Genomic DNA, 9694 nt, shown 5'->3' with positions numbered 1-9694 from the left:
CAAGTCTATAATTTATTTAGTACACTTTACCATTTTGCCCATATAATTAAATTAAGTTAGTGGAATTTGTCACTTTTAATACCTAATTATTTCATTTTGAAAAACAAAAGAGACAGAAGAGCAGAAGAGACCTGCTCAAACGACAAGTAAGGAACAAACTGATAAATTTTCTATTGTTGGCTAATTATTAGTGTAGCTATGGATGGGGGAATTAGTGGTTAATTAGGATATATCATACAATAATGATTAGTTGTTTTGTTATGGGAAGGACCGAAGTTGAGTTGCTATGAAAGATTAGCTACTTCTGTTAAAATTTCTTTTGGTTTCTGTCAACAATCCTTGCAACCATTATTATTAGGTGTGTTACATTAGATGAACTCCATTAAGTTCAGGATATTTTGGTAAATTGAGACTTAACCCTGAGCTTAAAACTTAGGAATATGAGACTTGACATATTTAGTTGGCACCAAGATTTAAGAATTGAAAAAGGGCCTAACATGACCCTTCACTATTCGAATTCATACAAAACTACCCTTCATCCACCTTTCGGCCCCCAAATATCTCTGACGTCAACCTTTTGGTTCTAAAATACCCTAAATATTAACCCTCTCGCTCATATTTGCCCTTATTTTTAACAACTCCCCTAAAGCTATATAATTAAATATTTATTTATTATGTTGTCTAATCAAATTGGTCCAAATTTAAACTGTTTTCAAATAATTAATTAAAATCACATATAATTCATATTTTGACATGATACGCTTGAAAATAATATTTAAAAAATTATTTCTTTCATGATATCTTTCCATTAGCTTATTTTAAAACAATATCCAATTTATGATAGCCGAACTCACAATTTAGGATTCATCTAATATGTGAATATAATTGTTCATATAAAAATATTACTCCCTCCGTCCCATTTTTTGTGGCACTTTTCGGATTTCGAGATTTAAACAAGTCTAACTTTGACTGTAAATTTTTCATAGATCTTTTAAACATTTTGAATTATCAATATTTGTGACTTATAGTACTTTTTACATAGTTTACAAATATATAAATTTTATTTCAAAAAAAATTGATCATTTCATGCGTAAATTTTCAGCCAAACTTAAACTGTTTGACTCTCAAAAAACGAAAAGTGTCACATAAATTGGGACAGAGGGAGTACTTTATCAATATATTTTTTTTCTATTAATTATTCAATTGTCTTGTACATTCCCTCATTTATTTCTTTTTTTTAATCTCTTGCTCTTGACTAGGATATCAGAGACTCACAAGAACTTACATGTTCATATTCTTTTAATTTATATTATTACCATGGTGGGGTAGGATGGGGAGATGAGAAGATTATTTTTATTTATTAATTATGAATTTTGGGTATACATAAAAGAAAAATGATATTAAATAATCTTTTGTCGAACCAATTATTTCTATATGAATATCCTCGTTATTTTCCTCCTTTTTTCTCCATTGTTTTGTCATAAGTTTTAAAAAAATTAAATATAAAATGGTGGACAAGATTCAAGAAGAAAAGAAAAGTAGAAGAGAGAGGAAGTAAAGGGGGGACGTGATTTTACTATGGAATCCAATTTTAGGTCAATCATATGAGCTCATATATTAAGTAATTTCAAATTATTTAACGGATAAGGGTCTAAAATACCCTTGATCTATGGGATTTGGTACAATATTATCCTCTCATCCGCCTTTTAAGTGTGGACTGTCAAATAAGGGTATTTTTTAACCAAAAGATTGACATCAAGGGTATTTGGGGGGTGAAAGGTAGACCGGGGTTAATTTTTTACCAATTCAAATAGTTTAGGGGCATTTTAGACCCTTATCCATTAAAGAATTTAATTATACATTAAGGTGAGTTTTGGATCTAGGCTAGACCTATAGTAATATGAGTGTCTATAGTCTCACTTACTTACGAAGATTGCATATTTGATAGCTTGGGAACATTCTGAAGCTTTACGAAAGGAAAAGGAAAAATCTTGTAGATTCATGACACATGTTCGAGTTACAAGGTATGTTAAGACTTTCACGCTTCATTGAAGGAAGTTTTTCTAATTAAAGAATAAAAATAGAATAGACAATAGATAAAGGTGAAAGATGGGGGTGTCGTACCAATGGTATAGCTGGCATTGGAACGAGTACCAATGTTATAAAGAGAAAGTTTCTTACTATAGAATGATCAATTATAAATTAAGAATACCAAAGAATATGGGAATTAGCTGATCTATTATTGACTTGGTATCTTTTGTGTTGTTGTACGTTTTTAATTAACCCGTATTTGTGATAGTCGAGGTGATTTTATGGCATATCGATATTTAATTGACTGAGATGCATCATCATCCCTTTTTATTTATATCATATTGTGCACATGCATTGATATGAGATTGAGTATAAGTTGGGTATGTGGAGATAGTCCGAGTTGGAGATTGTTTGATTTTATGATTATAAGTTGGGCACGTTGAGACCCTTCGTACTAGGGATTTTTTGATTTTATGAGAGTGTGTTGGGATCGTCCGTATAGAAACATGGAGATTCTCCATGTTGGTATGTGGGTCACAAACTCTTATTGTATTTCCTAGAAGTATCGTGTATATACGATTGAGAGAGTACTTGGCATCAAAGGCATATCACTTCATGGTGTTGCATTGCATTGCATATCATCGCATCCTTCATTGTAGTTGATTATGCGCTTATTCCATGGTTGGATATTTCTTGATATTTGATTAACCCTATTTGATGTTACTTTACTGATAAGTATAATGTAGACTTGTGTAAGTAAAAGGATGATTTTCTTATATATACTCCTGTCACTACTTTTTTGTTGTCGGTATATGAGACATACTGTGTGCAGATCACATTCTTAATGCGAGCGCATCTCTTGTAGCTTTTTGAGTCTGTGCTTGGATTATTTAGGAATTGTGGTGAGCTGTTTGACTGATCCACTTGCGGCCCACACATTCCTCCATCCCATTATTTATTTTGTTGCTTTAGTATTTAGACAAGAAATTTCTTACATATAGACTTGTCATTTGAGTTTCAGACTTGCACTATGTTTTAGAAGCTTTTGTATTTATGACACCAAATCTTGGGTGATATTTCAATCTTCCGCATTTTCAATTTTTTGGGACCTACTCTTGGGATATTTTACTTGTCACTTACCTTTCTCTTAATTATATTAAATTGAATTGGCAAGATTATTGGGTTGGCTTACCTATCAGTTTAGAGGATTTAATATCTCAGATGGTCACTAAACTATGCATTCTTCTCTCATAAAGTCACCCAACTTTCAATTATAACTCAAAAGTAACTCAACTATGCACTTTTATTTCAGAAAGTCACTTAACTTTGAATTTTATCTCAAAAGTCACTCTACTATTCACTCTTCTCTCAGAAAGTCACTCAACCTATTAAATTGATATTTTAATTACGATTTTATGATATAAATTTTTAACTTAAAAACAAAATTTTTAAAAATAAAAAAAACCATTTAAACTATTTAATGACCCGGCCCACTAAAAATATAATATTGACCCATTTTATGACTCTTTCTCCTCCAACTGTGTTTTTTTGTAGTTCTCCATTGATGTTTCTTCTTCATCTTTTAGTTAACTCTTTTAGTTAGGTTTTAATTTAGGAATCTCAATTTCAAGCTCTATATTATGAAGGAAATTAAAGGGATTTGATGCATGAGTTTTTTTTTCGTATTATTACTCAATTTTAATTTGATTTTGAAACTCTATTGGTAAATTCCCATTGGGTCAATAGCTCAATGCTTGTAAAATTTTCATAAACATCGAACTATGTTGTGGCCTTCCGATTGAATAAATTGAGTCAGCAACTAAAGATTGGATTGTTGGTGTGACTATTGTAAGTCCTATTCCATTCAATCCTCTGGAATATCTATGAGGTACTAAAACAAATCATACCCCCTAAATTCAAGAACTATGAAGTCATGATTTTGAAATTTTGGAAACTAAAACCTAGCTAAAAGGGGAAGAAGAGGTGACAACAATGGAGAACGAAAAAATGCAGAGGAGAAGAGGAGAAAGAGTCATAAAGAGAGGGAATAATTTAGGAGTAAGGGCAAAATAAAATGGGTCATATTATATTTTTAATGGGTCGGGTCAAGTGGGTGGATCACTAAATGGATTAAATTGTATTTTTTATTTTTAAAATTTTTTGTTGTTATATAAACAATTTATATCAAATTTTTTTAATTAAAATAACAATTAACTAGATTGAGTGACTTTCTGAGAGAAGAGTGGATAATTGAGTGACTTTTTAGTTAAAATTAATACTTGAGTGACTTTCTGAGAGAAAAGTGCATAGTTGAGTGACTTTTGAGTTTTAAATTGAAAGTTGAGTTAATTTCTGAGAGAAGAATACATAGTTGAGTGACAATATGAGATATTAACTCTGATTGAGATTATAGGTGTCATCACGACTTGTAAATATGGGTCGTGACATAGAAAAATCTCAAATTAATAGTTGAAACTTTTGTGATCTGAACCCCACACCATCATTATAAAAATTAAAATAATAACAAATAAAAACAATTAGAAAAGATCCATCGAATTTGTATGACAGTAGAAAAAAATTATATTATGGCAAAAACATATTAAAACAAATAGGGTTTTAAAGTTCTGGATCAGCTTAACAACATAGTAATAAGTCAAGCTTGGACACAAAACATCTTGCATTTGCACAGGGCCTGGAGAATCTAACAACATAGTAGTAATTCAATCCTGGTGCACAAGTATCCCGCCGAGTCCGACAAATTTATTTAACAACAGTCTCTATAATAATGGATGTCTAAATTTTGTCTCCTCTGACAGTCTTGATATCATCAACAATAGTTATAGCATCCATTGAAATACCAGCAAGCCCTCTTTTTGAAAATCCAACACAGTAGAACCCATTCTCTCCTTTCCAATGATTTGGAAACTTATTCATCAATGTTCCATCATCAAAAAATATAGAGCTATAATGCTGCATTAAAAAAAAGTAATAAAATTGTACATGTTTTAGAAAAATATAGTGAAATTATAGTAAGTTATATTAGTTAATTTGCAAAATATACCTTTAGCCATTTGGAAGCAACATTTTTGTATCCAGTAGCAAAAATGATTGCATCAAATTGATGTTCTTCCCCATTCTCAAACACTATTGTATGTTCCTTTATTTATGATATTCCGGGAAGTACCTAATTAATAATTCACCAAATACATAAACCACACAAATTTAACTTACAGACAATATATAAAAACTATACACAATTTTGTAATTTATATCCCAAATTATTTTCTAGTTATATGTTATATATATGGAATTGTAACCTTCATGTTTTTAAAAGATGAACAAACTATACATATATATTTTTCCTTTTGATACTCGAGAAATTCCCGAGAACTAGAGATGTAAAATTTGAAACATTATAGATAATGAACATGTATTTCAACTCTTCCTCATTAAATAATATTAGGTTTTTGGTTGTAATAGAATTCAAACTCATGACTTGCGCCTAACCACACATCAGACATCACAGGTTGTGCTCTTACCATCAGACCAAAGCCCACGAAGCAACTCAAGTCATTTGTTTCTCACATGATATTTCTCAAAGTATAATGAGAATAAATAAATATAGTAGCATACCTTAATCTCTTCAAGTTTAATCTTGACAATGGCACCAACATCAATTACTGGAGATGTACCTTTTGAGATTTTAACAGAAAATGGACCTTTTTCTAGTTGTGATATTCCAAATTCTGCCAAATTTCCAAACTTAAACTTTGCAATTTTTGCAATCACAATATCTACCAAAGATAATGGTAGATATTTTAGAAACACCATTCCAATATGCACCATTTCTCTTGTAAAAACATGAATCTGCAAACATATTAGGTTACGAGTTCAAGTGTCATGCTCTGACGATATTAAAAAAGAAGTACAAAATCAGGTCAATCATAAGGTAATTGCATATAAATCTTTAAGGTAAACATTAGTAGTAACCACATAAAATTACAAATATTAAACTATGTATGTTATTAGTGTAAAAAATCTTTATGTTGTTAGTGTACCTAATTTAAATACAATACAAATTACTCTCATCTCAGGAATAAAATACAAATTTCTTCCTCTCTTACTGTTGCATTTTACTAAAAAGTTTAAATCTAAATTTAAATTACTAATTTACAATCTCGAGATACAAACATATGCTATTTTTCATAAGTCGTGTTAGAGATAAGGCTTTAGATATTTATGTTACTTGATGGAAATGGCGAGTATTAATTACCATCGAAAAGATGTAGGAAACATATTCATATGCAATAACTAAACATAAAAAGAATTCGAATGAAATGTACATATTTGATAGAATTAATATGCTCCAACACAAAGTTGACAACAACAATGGTTTCATATAGCATTAATCGGTGCTGTAATATTTTTTAAAAAGTGATTTCAAACTAATTAACAAAATACAATTATGTCAAAATAAGTAGTACGTTAAAGCTTTGCCAAATAGGCTATTATGTCATTAATCCAAAGACAAAGGTCAAGGGCACTCTTTTAACCATTAAGTAAAATATTAGATTATGTAATTATCACCTTTTAGAAGATTATTATAAATTGTTTCATATTGTATTGTATCGTACTTTATTATTTTGATAAATATGATATTTGGATAGATTGATTCATTTTCATCATTACATATTGTCACACAATAAAAAGGTTGGATAAAGGATAAAATGTGATTATTATATAATAATAAAGGTAAAATGAGAAAATAAAATAAAAGGTTATGATGTAATCACACAAATTAGTCATTACACGGAATGAGGCTTCTGAATGTTGCATAACAAGAGTGCACAACATTCGTTATCATCCATAAATAAGCCTCCCCATTTGGACACGATTGGTTCTATGCAATCCACATTTTTCTCCTGATGGAGAAATGGTTTCTAAATTGAAACATTATAGTATTCAAAAGCATATATCAATGTTGGTAAGTGAATTTAGAAAGTGTTCTAAAAAAAGAAATATATTTGGGTAATGCACGAAAGATTAAATTAAATAAGGAATCTAAGTTTCATATACAGTTAGTGTAAATAATTTTTTGTACTATCATTTATCAAGTTATCAAACAAATATCTATTGGCAAGTTTCTTCAGAAGAATGTGATTTAAAATCTTATAAAAATAGAATATGTTCTCGGTACAATATGTAAAAATGACAATGTAAAAATTTGTTAATAAGATAAACTTAGAAAAAATTAAGATTCTACTTATAAGAAAAAGAAACCCTATCATACTCTTATTTTTCTCATGGTATAACATATCTGATGAGAAAGCGAACATGAATTTAAAATTTCTAATTTTGTGCGATTTAGAAATGGAATAATGAGATCTTTCTATGTTTTGGAAATTTAAATATCTATTGCAATTTTTTGTATTTATAATAATCCAATGCTATATTCTTTAATAACTTTCTATTCAACCAATATTACTTTGTATTCAAAACTGAGGTTGTTTTGCAATATTGTATTGTGCTTGGAGCTGAGTATGTTAGTATATAAATTCTTCCGCAACTGATGAGTTGGTTGTAATTATTGGAGGTGAAGTGAATCAAAACCTATTTTTAGATAAGAAATATCATAAGGGTATATATAAATCATATTCAAATTTCAGCCCTTCCACTTAAGGGTATGACCTAGTGTTGACTGGCAAGAAACTTACACTGATCTCTAGATGAACAAATTACAACATCACATATGCTAGTAAAACGTAACAGGTACCAAGTAAAATAGTTGATCTATCACTAAACTGATCAAACACCGAGCTAATATTAATTAAAAAATCGACAAACGCAAATCCACGTGCAGGCAAACAAAAAAAGATGAAAGTAAAGACAATATATAGAAAGATAGAGAAACTTACTGGGCTTCTAACAACAATTGATGTGTGACATCCATAATTTGAAAGATCAAAAGCTATTTCCATCCCAGAATTTCCTGATCCAACAACCAACACTTTTTTATCTTTATATTTTTCACCGGATTTATAGTCACTTGAATGAATAATTTCACCATTGAAATTTTCTATTCCTACCGCCTTCGGAATATAACCCTCATTGTTTTCTCCAGTAGCCAAAATCAAGAAATCACAAGCATACCATTCCATTTCTCCACTAGCCACATGTCTTGATTTGATATTCCATTTCTTTTTATCATTGTTGTAAAAGGCTAATTCAATACAAGTTTGGAATTTGGTTTGATGTTAAAATGTTCAACATACCCATCTAAGTATTGAATAAATTCATCTTTTGGCAAATACTTAGGTGATGAAGTTGCATGTGGCATAAAAGGCAATGAACAAAACTCCTTAGATAAATGCAAGTGAAGTCTATCATAAGTCTTTTTCTTCCACAAATAGGCACAACAGTCTTCTTTTTCTAACACAACATTTTTGATGTCCAATTTATTCAAACAGGCCGAAACAGCTATACCTGATGGACCTGCTCCAACCACAATAACTTCAACTTCTTCCTTTCAAAAATTATTCATTGCAGGATTTTCAGAAAATTAAAGAAAAGTTTTTTTTGAGTATTGTTCAAAAACAAATTGCAACAAGATTTCGATAAAGGGGAATATTTAGACAATGCATATAGTCTTCAAAACGATAAAAATGATAGTTATTTCTCTTTGCCTTTATTTCAGTAATAGAAAACAACATTATATCATAAAAATTGTTGGCTTTTAAATGGGGTGAATGGAAAATGAAGAGTTATGACTTTTATGAAGAGTTGTGACTTTTATGTAAAGTTACAATATTTCTGAAGAGTTGTGACATTTCTGAAGTGTTGTGACTTTTATGAAACGTTGCAACTTTTCCATAAGGTTTTCACTTTTACCAAATGTTATGACTTTTTAGTTTTTCCAAAGGGTTGTGACCTTTCCGATAAGGCACAATAAGCACATGTTCGCACTACCCTTGTTGTCTATAAATAAAGGGATTTCCTCTTATTTTTCAAGAACGAAGTTACTGAATTTCAGAACTTCTTCTTCTTCACCACTAACAATTTCTAGTGTACATTATTGTCGTTGAGTGGTTCATTGACACCATGTTTTTATGTACTAATAATAACTAATACACCGATATGTAAGATCATTCTACTATGGATAGAATATTCCATTATCCCCGGATACTTGAGTGAATAATTTCCTTAAGGAAACATTGTGGGTTCAGTATGATCGATTTTCTTCCTAGAGAAAATATTTTATCAGTTTCTTTTTTATTTACTGGTTTTAAGTTTCTAGTTCAAAAATATTCTTTAAACTTTATTGTTTCTTATCAAGTTCTTCAAAATTACTGTTCTAAATATTTTAGTGATACATATTAACAACAATTTTAAGAAATTATTCTACTCTTGGCATTTTTTTTCTGTTCTACTTTGTTGGAGAAAAAAAAAAGAATGAGAAAGAGAATCATTTATCATATGATAAAAGAACTTTATGATGAAAAGTACCACTTTAATATGCTACATGTCTGATTATTCGCAGTCTCTAATGCTTTAACTTATTTAGTGTGGCCGAGGAAGAAGTGAGCCAATAAGTTCCGGTGAAAATTCCAATTAATAGATTGTCATCAATAATGAGATTTCACTTATTCAATTTGGTAGAGTACCA

General features: G+C 29.9%; 1 pseudogene; it reads right to left on the bottom strand.

Moving 5' to 3' along the window:
* Nucleotides 1–4824: 4824 nt before the first annotated feature.
* Nucleotides 4825–8572, bottom strand: LOC125809955 (probable indole-3-pyruvate monooxygenase YUCCA10; annotated as a pseudogene).
* Between the last annotated feature and the right edge of the window lie 1122 nt (nucleotides 8573–9694).

This window comes from Solanum verrucosum, unplaced genomic scaffold (assembly GCF_900185275.1).
Source record: "Solanum verrucosum unplaced genomic scaffold, falcon-dt-bn FXZP01000257.1, whole genome shotgun sequence".
In the NCBI taxonomy this organism is placed as follows: Eukaryota; Viridiplantae; Streptophyta; class Magnoliopsida; order Solanales; family Solanaceae; genus Solanum; species Solanum verrucosum.
This window is presented reverse-complemented; position numbering and strand designations above follow the sequence as displayed.